The sequence below is a fragment of the Loxodonta africana genome, chromosome 18 (genome assembly GCF_030014295.1).
Source record: "Loxodonta africana isolate mLoxAfr1 chromosome 18, mLoxAfr1.hap2, whole genome shotgun sequence".
NCBI classification, from domain to species: Eukaryota; Metazoa; Chordata; class Mammalia; order Proboscidea; family Elephantidae; genus Loxodonta; species Loxodonta africana.
This window is the reverse complement of record NC_087359.1, coordinates 77148729-77165516: the sequence shown is the minus strand read 5'-3', so window position 1 is coordinate 77165516 and position 16788 is coordinate 77148729. Positions and strand designations below refer to the sequence as shown.

The following is a 16788-nucleotide window of genomic DNA, read 5'->3' as shown; positions in this document are numbered from 1 at the left end:
GAACACCAAGGAGGATAAATATCAAAAGATTTACACCTAGGCATATCATATTCAAACTGCAGATAAAGATAAAACCTTGAATGAAGCCAGAGGGAAAAAAACATCCAACCTACAAGGAAACAAAGATTAAGAATTCCACTGGATTTATCTTTGGAAACTGTCATGGATTAAATTATGTCCCCCCCACAAAAAATGTGTGTATCAACATGGTTAGGCCATGATTCCCAGTATTCTGTGGTTGTCCTCCATCGTGTGATTGTAATTTTATGTTAAAAGGATTAGAGTGGGATTGTAACACCATCTTTACCCAGGTGACCTCCCTGATCTAAGGTAAAGGGAGTTTCCCTGGGATGTGGCTTGCACCACCTTTTATCTCTCAAGAGATAAAAGGAAAGGGAAGCAAGCAGAGAGCTGGAGACTTCATACCACCAAGAAAGCAGAACCAGGAGCAGAGCGCGTCCTTTGGACACAGGGTCCCTGAGCCTGAGAAGCTCCTTGGGAAGATTGAGGACAAGGACCTTCGTCCAGAGCCAACAGGTAGAGAAAGCCTTCCCCTGGAGCTGACGCCCTGAATTTGGACTTGTAACCTACTGGAATGTGAAAAAATGAATTTCTCTTTGTTAAAGCCATCCACTTGTGGTATTTCTCTCAGGGCAGCACTAGATGACCAAGACAGAATTTGGTACCGACAGAGTGGGTGCTGCTCTAACAGATACGCAAAACGTGGAAGCGGTTTTGAAACTGTGAAAGGATGGAGTTGCGACAGTGACAGAGAACCAGCAGCAGCAGAATGAGTAGACCAGTGCCAGACAGCACTGGAGCCGACCCGTGGAGCAAGAGAGCTGAGTGCCTGTGCGCAGGATGCTTCCTGGCTGAGTGGGGTGCCTCCGGGCACTTATCTGTGGAGCTACAGAGCTTTGGGACACTTGCTCCAGCAGGGCAGATGTGGGAATGAGGCTGGAGGAGCCAAGGGGCTAAGAAACCAGGAAGCAGAAACTGAAGAGACAACACAGTAAGCTGAGCTGACTCAACTCAAAAGGTATGGCCATGACCTCAGGGGTTTCAAAGGCGGAGCTATGGCCTCTGGTGTTTCTAAGGGTGGAGTTGCCACTCAGATGGACTAGGAGAACCCTTCTCCTAAAGCCCAGGGATCAGGTTTGCTCTCCCAGTGGGCCTGGAAGGCAGAACTGAAGCCCAGGCACAAGGGGCCTCCACTCAGAATCTGGAGAGTGTGGCCAACACCTAGAGTCTAGAGGGCAGGGCCACTGTGTAAATTGTCTCAGAATACCGAGGATTCTTTTCAAAGCTTTGAGGGCCAACAACGAACATCACCTTAATGGAGAGATTCTGAAATCATTCCCCTTGAGAATGGGAACGAGTCAAGGATGCCCTGTATCACCACTCTTATTCAACATTGTGCTGGAAGTCCTAGCCAGAGTAATTAGGCTAGATAAAGAAATAAAGGGCATCCAGATTGGTAAGAAAGAAGTAAATGTATCTCTGTTTGCAGATGCCATGATCTTATACACAGAAAACCCTAAAGAATCCTCAAAAAAACTACTGAAACTAATAGAAGAGCTCAGCAGAGTATCAGGTTACAAGATAAACATACAAAAATCTGTTGGATTCCTCTACACCAACAAAAAGGACATCGAAGAGGACATCTTCAAATCAATACCATTTACAGTAGCCCCCAAGAAGATAAAATACTTAGGAATAAATCTAACCAGAGACGTAAAAGGCCGATACAAAGAAACTACAAGATACTACTTCAAGAAAACAAAAGAGACCTACATAAGTGCAAAAACATGCCTTGCTCATGGATAGAAGACTTAACATTGTAAAAAAGTCTATTCCACCAAAAGCCATCTATATGCACAATGCAATTCTGATCCAAATTCCAATAAGAGTTTTTAATGTGATGGAGAAACAAATCACCAACTTCATATGGAAGGGAAAGAAGCCCCGGATAAGTAAAGCATTACTGAAAAAGAAGAACAAAGTGGGAGGCCTCACTCTACCTGATTTTAGAAACTATTAGACTGCCACAGTAGTCAAAACAGCCTGGTACTGGTACAACACCAGACACATAGACCAATGGGACAGAATTGAGAATGCAGACATAAATCCATCCACATATGAGCAGCTGCTATTTGACAAAGGCTCAGTGTCAGCTAATTGGGGGAAAGATGATCTTTTTAACAAATGGTACTGGCATAACTGGATGCCCATCTGCAAAAAAATGAAACAAGACCCATACCTCACACCATGCACAAAAACTAACTCAAAATGGATCAAAGACCGAAACGTAAAGCCTAGAATGATAAAGATCATGGAAGAAAACATAGGGACAATGTTAGGAGCCCTAATACAAGGCATAAACACAACACAAAACATTACTAAAAATGCCGAAGAGAAACCAGGTAATTGGGAGCTCCTAAAAATCAAACAGGCATGCTCACGCAAAGACTTCATCAAAAGAGTAAAAAGACCACCTACAGACTGGGAAAAAGTTTTCAGTTATGACATCTCTGACCAGCACCTGATCTCTAAAATCTATATGATTCTGCTAAAACTCAACCACAGAAAGGCAAACAACCAATTAAAAAGTGGGTGAAGGATATGAACAGGCACTTCACTAAAGAAGACATTCAGGCAGCTAACAGATAGATGAGGAAATGCTCTCGATCATTAGCCATTAGAGAAATGCAAATCAAAACTACAATGAGATTCCATCTCACTCCAAGGAGGTTGGCATTAATCCAAAAAACACAAAATAATTAATGTTGGAGAGGATGTGGAGAGACTGGAACACTTATACACTACTGGTGAGAATGTAAAATAGTACAACAGCTTTGGAAATCAATTTGGCACTTCCTTAAAAAGCCAGAAATAGAACTACCATATGATCCAGCAATCCCACTCCTTGGAATATATCCTAGTGAAATAAGAGCCTTTACACAAACAGATATATGCACACCCATGTTCACTGCAGCACTGTTTACAATAACAAAAAGTTGGAAGCAACCAAGGTGTCCATCAACGGATGAATGGATAAATAAATTATGGTGTATTCACACAATGGAATACTACGAATTGAAAAAGAGCAATGATGAATCTGTGAAACATTTCATAACATGGAGGAATCTGGAAGGCATTATGCTGAGTGAAATTAGTCACTTGCAAAAGGACAAATATTGTATGAGACCACTATTATATGAGCTTGCAAAATAGTTTAAACAGAGAAGAAAATATACTTTCATGGTTTTGAGAGTAGAGAGGGCAGGAGGAAGAGGGGTTTTCACTTATTGGACAGTAGATAAGAACTATTTTAAGTGAAGGGAAAGACAGCTCACAAAACAGGAGAGGTCAGCACAACTGGACTAAAGTAAAAGCAAAGAAGTTTCTTGAATAAACTGAAGGCTTTGAAGTCCAGCGTAGTAGAGGAGGGTATTTGGGGACCATGGTTTCAGGGGACATCTAAGTCAATTGGCATAAAAAAATCTGTTAAGAAAACATTCTGCATCCCACTTTGGAGAGCACAGTCTGTGGTTTTAAATGCTAACACACAGCCATCTAAGATGCGTCAATTGGTCTCATCCCACCTGGAACAAGGGAGAATTAAAAACACCAAAGACACAAAATAATTATGACCCTAAGAGACAAAAAGGACCACATAAACCACAGACTACATCAGCCTGAGACCAGAAGAGCTAGATGGTTCCTTGGCCACAACCAATGACTGCCTGACAGGGAACTCAACAGAGAAACCCTGAGGGAGCAAGACAGCAGTAGAGTGCAGACCCCAAACTCTTGTAAAAAGACCAGACTTAAGGGTTAGACTGGGCCTGGAGGGACTCTGGAGGCCATGGACCCCAGACCTTCTGTTACCCCAGGGCAGGAACCATTCCCAAAGCCAACTCTTTAGACAGGGATTGGACTGGAATTAAAAAAAAAAAAAAAGAACTGGAATAGGGGATGGAAAATCAGACTGGTGAAGAACAAGCTTCTTGGATCAAGTCGACACATGAGACTATGTTGGCCTCTCCTGTCTGGAGGGTAGATGAGAGGGCAGAGGTGGACAGAAGCTACCCGAATGGACAAAAGGAGAGAGAGTGGACTGAAGTACTGTACTGTCTCATCAGAGGGAGAGCAGTTAGGAGTGTATAGCAAGGTGTATGTAAATATTTGTATGAGAGACTCACCTGATTTGTAAACTTTCACTTAAAATACAATAAAAATTAATTAAAATTTTTTTATTGTGCTTTAAGTGAAAGTTTACAAATCAAGTCAGTCTCTCATACAAAAATTTATACACACCTTGCTATATACTCCTAGTTGCTCTCCCCTTGATGAGGCAGCACACTCCTTCCCTCCACTCTCTATTATCGTGTCCATTTGGCCAGCTTCTGACCCCTCTGCCCTATCATCTCCCTTCCAGACAGGAGCTGACCACATAATCTCATGTGTCTTCTGATCCAAGAAGCTCACTCCTCACCAGTATCATTTTCTATAGCATAGTCCAGTCCAATCCCTGTCTGAGGAGTTGGCTTTGGGAATGGTTTCTGTCTTGGGCTAACAGAAGGCCTGAGGCCACAACCTTGGGGGTCCTTCTAGTCTCAGTCAGATCATTAAGTCTGGTGTTTTTACAAGAATTTGAGGTCTGCATCCCATTTCTCTCCTGCTCCCTCAGGGGTTCTCTGTTGTGTTCCCTGTCAGGGCAGTCATTGGATGTAGCCAGGCACCATCTAGTTCTCCTGGTCTCAGGCTGATGTAGTCTCTGGTTTGTGTGGCCCTCTCTGTCTCTTGGGCTCGTAATTACCTTGTGACCTTGGTGTTCTTCATTTCCCTTTGCTCCAGGTGGGTTGAGACCAATTGACGCATCTTAGGTGGCTGCTTGCTAGCATTGAAGACCCCAGACACCACTCTCCAAAGTGGGATGCAGAATGTTTTCTTAATAGATTTTATTATGCCAATTGACTTAAATGTCCCCTGAAACCATAGTCCCCAAACACCAGCCTCTACTATGCTGGCCTTCGAAGCATTCTGTTTATTCGGGAAACTTCTTTGTTTTTGTTTTAGTCCAGTTGTGCTGACCTCTCCTGTATTGTGTGCTGTCTTTCCTTTCACCTAAAATAGTTCTTATCTACTGTCTAATTAGTGAAAACCCCTCTTCCTCCCGGCCTCTCCACTCTCAAAACCATCAAAGAATATTTTCTTCTCTGTTTAAACTATTTTGCAAGCTCATATAATAGTGGTCTCATACAATATTTGTCCTTTTGCAAGTGACTAATTTCACTCAGCATAATGCCTTCCAGATTCCTCTATATTATGAAATTTTTCACGGATTCATCATTGCTCTTTATCAATTCGTAGTATTCCATTGTGTGAATATAGCATAATTTATTTATCCATTCATCTGTTGATGGACACCTTGGTTGCTTCCAACTTTTTGCTATTGTAAACAGTGCTGCAATGAACATGGGTGTGCATATATCTGTTTATGTAAAGGCTCTTAGTTCGCTAGGATATATTCCGAGGGGTGGGATTGCTGGATCGTGTGGTAGTTCTATTTCTAGCTTTTGGAGGAAGCTTCAAATCTATTTCCGAACTGGGTATACCATTTAACATTCCCACCCGCAGTGTATAAGTGTTCCAGTCTCTCCACATCCTCTCCAACATGAATTATTTTGTGTTTTTTGGATTAATACCAGCCTTGTTGGAGTGAATGGAATCTTGTTGTAGTTTTGATTTGCATTTCTCTAATGGCTAATGATCATGAGCATTTCCCCATGTATCTGTTAGCTACCTGAATCCTGTTCATATCCTTTGCCCATTTTTTAATTGGGTTATTTGTATTTCTGTAGTTGAGTTTTTGCAGTATCAAGTAGATTTTAGAGATCAGATGCTGATCGGAAATGTCATAGCTTAAAACTTTTTCCTGGTCTGTAGGTAACCTTTTTACTCTTTTGGTGAATTCTTTGGATGAGTATAGCTGTTTGATTTTTAGGATCTCCCAGTTATCTAGTTTCACTTCTGAAAAGGCACTCTTAAGAGAGTGAAAAGTCAAGCTACAGACTGGGAGAAAGTATTTGCAAAACACACATCTGATAAAGGACTTGTATCCAAAACATACAAAGAATTCTTAAAACTCAACAATAAGACAACAAACAATCCAGCAGGAGATCTGAACAGATACCTCACCAAAGAAGACATACAGCTGGTAAAACTCAACATCATATCACCAAGGAATTGCAAATTAAAACAATGAGATACCACTATACACATATTAAAACCCAGAAAGAATAGCTAAAATCCAGAACACTGATAACACCATATGCTGGTGAGGATATGGAGCAATGGGAACTCTCAGTCATTGCTGGTGGGAGTGAGAAATGATATGCCCCCTTTGGAAGACAGCCTGCAGTTTCTTACAAAGCTATACATGGGCTTATCATACAACCCAGCAAACATGCTTCTGAGTATTTACCCAAATAAACTGAAAGCTTATGTCCACATAAAAAACTGCACAAGAATGTTTATAGCAGCTTTATTAATAATTGCTAAAACTTGAAAGCAACCAAGATTTCCTTCAATAGACAAATAAACTGTGGTGCATCCGTACAATGGAGTATTATTCAGTGATGAAATGAGCTATCAAGTTATGAGAAGACATGGAGGAACCTTAACTGCATTCTGCTAGGCGAAGGAAGCCAGTCTGAAAAAGCTACGTGCTGTATGATTTCAACTATATGACATTCTAGAAAAGAAAAACTAGAGAGACAATAAAAGGATCTGGGGTTCAGGGGTTCAGGGGGAGGGTGAGAGGATGAACAGGTGGACCACAGGGCATTTTTAGGGCAATGAAGCTATTCAGTATGATACTATAATGACGCATAGAAGGCATTATGCGTTTGTCAAAACTATAAGACTGCACAACAGGAAGAGTGAACCCTAATGTAAAATATGGACTTTAGTTAATAAGGATGCATCAACAGTGATTCATCAATTATAACAAATATATCACAGGAATGCAAGGTGTTAACAGGACAAAAAATGACCAGGGGGTAGGGAGTGTTTGGGAACTCTGTCCTTTCTGCACAATTTTTCTGTAAACCTAAAACTGCTCCAAAAAGAAAAAAGTCTGTTTAAAAAAATGAAATTGGACTTTTTCCTAAAAGAAAGCAAATCTGATTTGGCTGATCTGTTTGACAGCGAAGACTAGCTTTGCCAATTAGATTATATGACATTTTCTACAAGCTGAATGAGTTATATATTTAAAATATACTTAGAGCCTATGATATGATAAAATGATTTTATAAAAATGTTGACAAATCTCCTTCTGTTCTACGGGCCAGAAATGGACTCCACCGATGGACTTTGAAAAAGGGCTCTGTTGGTGTTGGTTCCTGCTAGAAATAAGGACAGCCTTGGCAGAAAGAAGCTGGCATCATACAGTTGTATGTGGAAGCTGAAGGGTCTTCATGAGAAGCCAGCTGGAGAAGAAGCACCACCAGGGCAAGGGAGTGACAGCTGGACAACTCCAGGGGTGCTATTTTTGAGAAACCCAGGAAGTGAAGAATCCACCGTGGGAAATGCCATACCCAGAGGGCACCACTTCCAGAGGACATCAGTCCCTTCCTCTCCACCACTCTCCTCAACAACTTCTAAGAATCCAGAAGCAGTCAGCTGAATGGAGGGATGGAGGATGAGAGATACAGGGCAAGGAAACACAGAAGAAGCCAGCCAGGACCCCTCTTCACATTGTAAACTTCTAGGTTTAAAAAAAGGCTCACACAGTAGTCAAAACAGCCTGGTACTGGTACAACAACAGGCACATAGACCAATGGAACAGAATTGAGAACCCAGATGTAAACCCATCCACATATGAGCAGCTGCTATTTGACGAAGGCCCAATGTCAGCTAATTGAGGAAAAGAGTCTTTTTAACAAATGGTGCTGGCATAACTGGATATCCATCTGCAAAAAAATGAAACAGGACCCATACCTCACACCATGCACAAAAACTAATTCCAAATGGATCAAAGACCTAAACACAAAGACTAAAATGATAAAGATCATGGAAGAAAAAATAGGGACACCGTTAGAAGCCCTAATACAAGGCATAAACAGAATACAAAACGTTACCAAAAATGACGAAGAGAAACCAGATAACTGGGAGCTCCTAAAAATCAAATACCTATGCTCATCTAAAAACTTCACCAAAAGTGTAAAAAGACCACCTACAGATTGGGAAAGAATTTTCAGCTATGACATCTCTGACTAGCTCCTGATCTCTATAATCTACATGATTCTGTTAAAACTCAACCACAAAAAGACAAACAACCAATTAAAACTGGACAAAGGATATGAACATGCACTTCACTAAAGAAGATATTCAGGCGGCTAACAGATACGTGAGGAAATGCTCTTGATCGTTAGCCATTAGAGAAATGCAAACTAAAACTACAATGAGATTCCATCTCACTCCAACAAGGCTGGCATTCATCCAAAAAACATAAAATAATAAATGTTGGAGAGGCTGTGAAGAGATTGGAACACTTACACACTGCTGGTGGAAATGTAAAATGGTACAACCACTTTGGAAATCGATCTGGTGTTTCCTTAAAAAGCTAGAAATAGAACTACCATACGACCCAGAAATCCCACTTCTTGGAATATATCCTAGAGAAATAAGAGCCTTTACACGAACAGATATATGCACACCCATGTTCACTGCAGCACTGTTTACAATAGCAAAAAGCTGGAAGCAACCAAGGTGTCCATCAACGGATGAATGGGTAAATAAATTGTGGTATATTCACACAATGGAATACTACGCATCAATAAAGAACAGTGACAAATCTGTGAAACATTTCATAACATGGAGGAACCTGGAAGGCATTATGCTGAGGGAAATTAGTCAGATGCAAAAGGGCAAATATTGTATAAGACCATTATTATAAGAACTTGAGAAAGAGTTTAAACTGAGAAGAAAACATTCTTTTGTGGTTATGAGAGGGGGGAAGGAGGGAGGGTAAGAGAGGGGTATTCACTAATTAGATAGTAGATAAGAAGGTGAAGGGAAGGACAACACTCAATACAGGGGAGGTCAGCACAACTGGACTGGACCAAAAGCAAAGAAGTTTCCTGAATAAAGTGAATACTTCGAAGGTCAACAGAGCAAGGGTAGGGGTTTGGGGACTATGGCTTCAGGGGACATCTAAGTCAATTGGCAAAATAAATTCTATTAAGAAAACATTCTGCATCCCACTGTGAAGTGTGGCATCTGAGGTCTTAAACACTAACAAGCGGCCATCTAAGATGCATCAATTGGTCTCAACCCACCTGGATCAAAGGAGAATGAAGAACACCAAGGTCACAAGGTAATTATGAGCCCAAGAGACAGAAAGGGCCACATGAACTAGAGACTACATCATCATGACACCAGAAGAACTACATGGGGCCCGGCCACAACCGGTGAATGCCCTGACAGGGAACACAACTGAGAACCCCTGAGGGAGCAGGAGAACACTGGGATGCAGACCCCAAATTCTCATAAAAAGACCAGACTTAACGGTCTGACTAAGGCTAGAAGAATCCCAGTGGTAATGGTCCCCAAAACTTCTGTTGGCCCAGGACAGGAATCATTTTGGAAGCCAACTCAGCAGACATGGATTGGACTGGACAATGGGTTGGAGAGGGATGCTGAAGAGGAGTGAGCTACTTGCATCAGGTGGATACTTGAGACTATGTTGGCATCTCCTGTCTGGAGGGGAGATGTGAGGGTAGAGGGGGTTAGAAACTGGCAAAACAGTCACGAAAGGAGAGACTGGAAGGAGGGAGTGGGCTGACTCATTAGGGGGAGAGTAAGTGGGAGTATGGAGTAAGGTGTATATAAGTTTATATGTGAGAGACTCACTTGATTTGTAAACTTTCACTTAAAGCACAATAAAAATTATTGAAAAAAAAGGCTCAGGCTGGGGGAAGGGAGAAGTTTTCAATTCATTGAGAGTATAGACTCATGTGGCTGAGACGTTGGACTGCAATTAGCACTGTTCTTGTGACTGAAAGTGATCGGAGGAATTTTATTATCTCAGCGACCAGAAAAGCTATAGGCTTCCCAGACTTCATCCATGGGATTTCAGCCACAGGACTGGGAAGTGGTCAGACTGTATTTTTATAGGTATAGGATAAAGTTGCTTTCTACTCTCAAAAAAATCAAAACCAACCCCTCCTTCAAAAGTGCTCAAATAGAATGGAGGGAGGGAGCGGGATGTCTCATTAGGGGGAGAGCAATTGGGAGTATGTAGCAAGGCATATATGAGTTTTTGTGTGAGAGACTGACTTGATTTGTAAACTTTCACTTAAAACACAATAAAAAAAAATTTTTTAAAGTGCTCCAATAAACATCCTTGCCCTTAAAAAAAAAAAGTCTATTAAAAGAGAAAAAGAAAACACACACACACAATAAACCTACTCTGCTATATGTCAATATGGATGTAGGCAAATGCATGGAGTATTATCCAGAAAGATACACGCAGAACTCAGAGAAGTGGTTACCTCAGGGGTGGGGATTAGGGAACAAGGAGGGTTTTCACGATACCTGTTAATTCAGTGTAATACACTGAGAATAGGATCACGTATTATTTATAAAATGAAATATAAATTTTAATCATATCTTACTTATTTTAAAGAGAATCCACCAAATTCAATGTTAAAAATTACCGTAGAATTATAATCAATAGAGGTCCGTTTGGGATATGGAGAGAGGAAAATATCTTTTCTCAGAGGTATTGACATCAAAATTCTGGACCCAGAAGGATCTTACAATGCACTTAGCTTTCTGTATTCATATTTGGAGAGGATATACTCACAGTTTCTCAGTCCAACGGTATGCCTTCCAAATATTTTCCTCAATATAAGAAATAGAGTTTCCTTGGAAATTTCTGTGAAGAAACACAGTTCATATCTTTGAATACGTAGGAATAAGAATGAACAGAATAACTCTAAAGAATCATGGCAACCTTAGCAGAAATATTCAAATGCAGAAAACATCAGCTTCCTAACTTCTATGGCTGTCAGCTGCCAAATTGGTTCAATTCAGGAAGACAGACTGTGGGGGCAGTGGCACAAATGATAAGGCCAACTGCTCAGAACCTGAACTTCCTATCTGTTCACTTCTCCTCCTTTACCATTATCAGCAAATATGTACACAGATAACGCATGCCCGGCAGTGCCACAGCTTGGGTAAATGACCCACTGTTGAAACCTCTCCAGGTGGTGGAAGGATAAAGGCCATTAGAAACTAGAAGGACCAATGGGCTGGAGTGGAAAGATCTCTTAGGCATACTGCTTAATGAAAAACTGTGAATCACTGCTGAGCAAGAAGTACCGTATTACCTCATTAGAAAAAACAGGAATATGTACATAAACACGTACATGTATGTAAATGCAAAGGGAAGAGACTGGAAGGAAGGACACATACTCAGTGGTGACAGGGTTATTTTGCTGGTGATAGGGAGGAGGGTGGGAAGGGGACGGGGAGGGGACTTTCACTTTTTATGCTATATTCTTCCGTGACACTTTTTAAAATTATTATACTGTGGAAACGTATCCACGAATGGCATGTGTTGAAAATCAGTTGTTAAATTCCCGAGGTTCGGTTTCAACCACTAACTCTGTAAATAACTTTGAATCTTTCCTTTAATTCTGTCCTTTTCCCTCAGCAATGACTTACCTACTCAGTTTATAAAGTCAAATAGGTGACATTTGAAATTAAGTCAAAACAGTCAAGTTGCCTGCCCATCTGCCTGGTGGACATTTCCACTCCACCAGAAACTTTCTGATTGCTTTATGCTCACCAACAAAAGATGCCTGAAACTGAACTCATCTTCCTCAAACTGGCTATCCTTCCTGACTGATGGCTCTCCATCTGTGTGCTCTACCACCATCAGTTTGCTAATCGTCCAGGACAGAAACTTTGGAGTCGTATTTGAGTTTTTCTCTTTCCCGTCGTACACTGCTTCTGCAACTCTTTAGTCCATCATCAAATCCTGTCCTTTTTTTAAGTGCTTCCAGGATTCTCTTTCCATTCCTAACACAACTGCTCTGATTCAGCCCCTTATTGCTTTGCTCATACATTTTGCTAGACCTTTCTATTTGGTCTCTCTGAATCAAGCTTTCTTCTCCAGGCGGCCCTACACATGGATTCTAAAACAATTCTCCTGTTTTAATCATTTGTCCCTCTTGCTTGAAAACTTTCGATGGCTCTCCATATTTCACAGTGTAACTTCCAAACCTCTATAGGTGATATTCAAGGTTTTTCACAATCTCATCTTGCATTGCTTCCTAACGCAATTCTTTGTAGCCAGACTGGTCTACTAAATTCTGACCATTTCTGCAGCCGTACCTTTGCCTAGGCTGTAATCGCTAATTTTCTCTATTTAGCAAATCCTAATTGCTCTTTGAAGCCCTGGTGGCACAGTAGTTAAGAGCTTGCCTGATAACCAAAAGGCCAGCAGTTTGAATCCACCAGCCACTCCTTGGAAACCCTATGGGGCAGCTCTACTCTGTCCTATAGGGTCTCTATGAGTTGGAATCGACTCAACGGCAGCGGGTTTTGGTTTCGGTCACTCTTTTAAGCTAAAGTTTTATCTTGCCCATGCAGCTTTCTCTGTCCTCCACGTGCAGGTGGTTACGGATTCTGGTGAATTATGGCACCTATGGTCTGCATCTCTTTTAGTACTTAATTATGCACCACTTCCCTTTTCATGTATACTCTTTTTCTCCCATCTATCGTTGTTATCTTCCCAAGCTAATGCCTTATACTTCTCTGGCCCCTACATACAGTGCCTAGCCCTGGAATGGGCATACAACAGGAGCTATAACGGCCCTGGGGTTTATATATGGAAAGCCAGGGACAAAGATCAAATCTGGACCAGAGGGATAAAACAATAATAGCTAACATTCACATTGCTAGGTGCTGATATAAATGCTTAACATTTATGAACTTATTTAAATTTCACAATAATCCTGTGGGATAGTAATTTTACAAATGAGGAAACTGAGTCACAGAGCTGGGTTCAAACCCAGGCAGTTTGGCTCCAGAATCTCTCTCTTTAACCACTGTGTTGTATCATCACCAACAGGATGGAAAAAGGAACGTGATCTTATAAAGACGATAGAACAAAACTGGGAATAGAGCAGAGGTAAAGGCATGAAATGATGGGGCTAAAGAAGAATGGGTAAGGGAAGATAATAAGGGCAATCACAAGTAAGAGCCTGGAGAAGTGGACACAATAGTCAGGAGAAGAACAAGGATAAGGAAAAGTCGACAAATAAAAGGTCAAAAAGAAAGTCGCTGGACATGGGTTGGGAAGATGAGGAAGCCCAGGAAGACCTCAAGGAAAAGGCTGTCATGTTAAGCAGAGTGCACAGGACAAATGAGGAAAGGCAATTCTTACAAGACAGTGAAGGTGCCATTGTACTCGTTGGGCTCTGGCACAGGCACTCTGTGGAGCCTCTTCTCTGGGCGGAGGCCAGTACAGGACAGCGTTTCATCCTGGCAGACACAGAGCTCACATATGTTCGTTCCGTTGGTGGCATTCTGTTCCCACTGCACAGTTAAAGGCATCGGTGCCCTTTTTGAGGTGTAACGTATAACAGCATTCTGTTCCTGTAGCTCATTTAGAGCCATTTCTGTCCTTTCTAGGGGGTGATGTGTGGTGGCATTCTGCTCCTGTTGCTCAGTTAGAGCTTTCTGAACCCTTTCAGGGGTGTAATTTTCAGAAGGCACCAATAATTGCTGAGTCGCTGGGGGGAAAATAACTGCCTCAGATGGCCCTGGTGGCTGAGTTACTGTAAGCCCTAGATCCAAAGGTTTAACTGTAACTTGCTTTGGAGGAGATGTGGTCTTCTGCAGGGTCGTAGAATGTGTGACCTCCATAGTGGGCTCTGGAGATACTGTAAGCTCTAGATCCAAAGGTTTAACTGTGTCTTGCTTTGGAGGAGATGTGGTCTTCTGCAGGGTCGTAGAATGTGTGACCTCCATAGTGGGCTCTGGAGATACTGTAAGCTCTAGATCCAAAGGTTTAACTGTGTCTTGCTTTGGAGGAGATGTGGTCTTCTGCAGGGTCGTAGAATGTGTGACCTCCATAGTGGGCTCTGGAGATACTGTAAGCTCTAGATCCAAAGGTTTAACTGTGTCTTGCTTTGGAGGAGATGTGGTCTTCCGCAGTGTCATAGAATGTGTGACCTCCATAGTGGGTTCTGGAGATACTGTAAGCTCTAGATCCAAAGGTTTAACTGTGTCTTGCTTTGGAGGAGATGTGGTCTTCTGCAGGGTCGTAGAATGTGTGACCTCCAGAGTGGGTTCTGGAGACACCATAAGCTCTAGATCCAAAGGTTTAACTGTAACTTGCTTTGGAGGAGATGTGGTCTTCTGCAGGGCTGTAGTATGTTGGACTTCTGGAATGGGTTCTGGAGATACGGTAGGCTCCAAATTCAAAGGCTGAACCGTGATTTGCTTTGGAGGAGGTGTGGTCTTCTGCAGGGCTGTAGAACGTTCAATCTTTGAAGTCAATTCAGGGGTTACAGTAAGTTCCAGGTCCAAAGGTTGAACTATGATTTCAGTCAGGTTTGGATGCTGAGCATGAACCTGGTCTGGAGGTGGTAATGTCACCTCAGGGTGCTCTGGAGAAGAAGTCATAGTCTTCTGCAGGCCTGTAGAATATTCAGCCTCCATAGTGCGTTCTGGAATTATGGTCAGCTCCAGGTCCACAGGTTTAACCGTGACGTTGGGTAAGTTTGAATGCTGAGCTTGATCCTGAAGAGTAGGTGAAACTGTCACCTCGTGATACACCGGAAATTGAGCTACAACCTCCTCAGGTGGCTCTGGAAGCTGAGTTGGGGTCTCTTGCCTGGTTGGAGAAGGTTCAACCTCTGCTTCGGGTTCTGGAGATATGGTAAGCTCCAGGTCCAAAGGTTTAACTGTGACGTTGGACAAGTTTGGATGCTGAACTGCATCGTGACCTGGAGGTGGAACTGTCACCTCATGATGTGCTGGATGTTGAGCTACAGCCCCCTGAGGAGGCTCTGGAGGCTGAGTTGGAGTCTCCTGCTTGGTTGGAGTAGACTCAACCTCTGTAATGTCTTCTGCTGATATGGTAAGCTCCAAGTCCAAAGTTTGAATGGTGACTTGCTTTGTAGGAGGAACTGTGGTCTTCTGCAGGGTTGTAGAATATTCAGCCTCCATAGTGGGCACTGGAGTTATGGTCAGCTCCAGGTCTACAGGTTTAACTGTGACTTTGGGCAAGTTTGAATGCTGAGCTTGATCCTGTCCTGACAGTGGAGTTGTCACCTCGTGATTCACTAGAGGTTGAGTCACAACCTCCTTAAGAGGCTCTGGGGGCTGAATTGGTGTCTCCTGTTTGACTGGAGAAGGTTCAACCTCCATATTGGGTTCTGGAGTTATAGTAACTTCCAGGTCCACTGGTTGAACTGTGACTTCACTCAGGTTTGGCTTCTGAGCCTGTACCTGGTTCAGATGTAGACGTGTCACCACAGGGCACATTGGAGAAGGAGCTGTAGCCTTCTGCAGGGCTGTAGAATGTTCAACCTGTGTCGTGGGTCCTGGTGTTAGGGTAAGCTCCAGGTCCAAAGGTTGAACTGTACTGTCAGTCAGATTTGGATGCTGAGTCTGAAACTGATCTGGATGTGGAATGGTCACCTCAGAATAATTTGGAGGTGAAGCTGTAGTCTTCTGCGGGGTTGTAGAATGTTCAGCCTCTATAGTGTGTTCTGGAGTTACGGTAAGCTCCAGGTCCAAAGGCTGAGCTGTAATCTTGGGAAAGTTTAAAGGCTCAGCTTGATATTGACCTGTTGGTGAAACTATCACCTCATGAAGCACTGGAAGTTGAGCTGAACCCTCCTTAGGAGGCTCCAGAGGTTGAGCTGGGGGTACCTGTTGGGTTGTCAAAGATTCCTCCACCTTAGGATGCTCCGAAGACTGTGCTGGAACTCCCTGCTGGACTGGAGAAGGTTCTATCTCCTTAGGGGGTTCCGGAGGATGAACTGGAGCCTTCTGCTGAGTTGGAGAAGGTTCAGCCTCTTTAGAAGGCTCAGATGCCTGAGGTGGGACCTCCTGCAGGGATGGAGGAGGCTCCACTTCCTTAGGGGGCTCTGGAGGTGAGTCTGGGGCTTCCTGTTGGCTTGGAGAAGATTCAACCTCTTTAGGGGGTTCTGGAGGTTGGGAAGAGGCTGTATGCTGGACTCCAAATGGTTGGACATTCTCAAAAGGCTCTGGAGTTAGAGCTGGGGCCCCCTCCTTGACTGGAGAAGACCCTACCTCCTTATGTAGTTCTGAAGTTGCAGCTGGGACCTCCTGCTGCACTGAAGATGGTTGTACATTTGTAAGGGGTTCTTGAGGTGCAGCAGGAGCCTCATACTGGACTGGAGAAGGTTGGACTTCCTCAAGGGGCTCTGGAGGCTGAGATGGGGCCTCTTGCTGGATTGGAGAAGGTTCTATCTTCATAGTGGGCTCAAGAGAATGAGTTGGAGTCGCCTGCTGGGCTGGAGAAGGTTCACCTTCCTTAGAGGGCTCTGGAGGCTGAGATGAGGACTCTTGGTGGATTGGAGAAGGCTCTACTTGCATAGGAGGCTCAGGAGAAGGTTCAACCTTCTCAGGGGGCTCTGGAGCCTGAAATGGTATCTCGTGATGGTTTGGGGAAGTTTCCACCTGTGCAGTAGACTCTAGAGGCTGAGGTAGAGTCTCCTGCTGGAACAGAGA

General features: G+C 43.0%; 1 protein-coding gene across 1 annotated transcript in view; it reads right to left on the bottom strand.

Annotated features, from left to right (window-relative positions):
- The window catches only part of LOC104847368 (leucine-rich repeat-containing protein 37A-like), a 52034-nt gene extending 41092 nt beyond the window's left edge, over positions 1-10942 (bottom strand). The window contains exon 1 of the mRNA XM_064271801.1: positions 10877-10942. The gene's annotated coding sequence lies outside the window, so the exon portion shown is untranslated. The remainder of the gene's footprint in view (positions 1-10876) is intronic.
- Positions 10943-16788: the final 5846 nt, after the last annotated feature.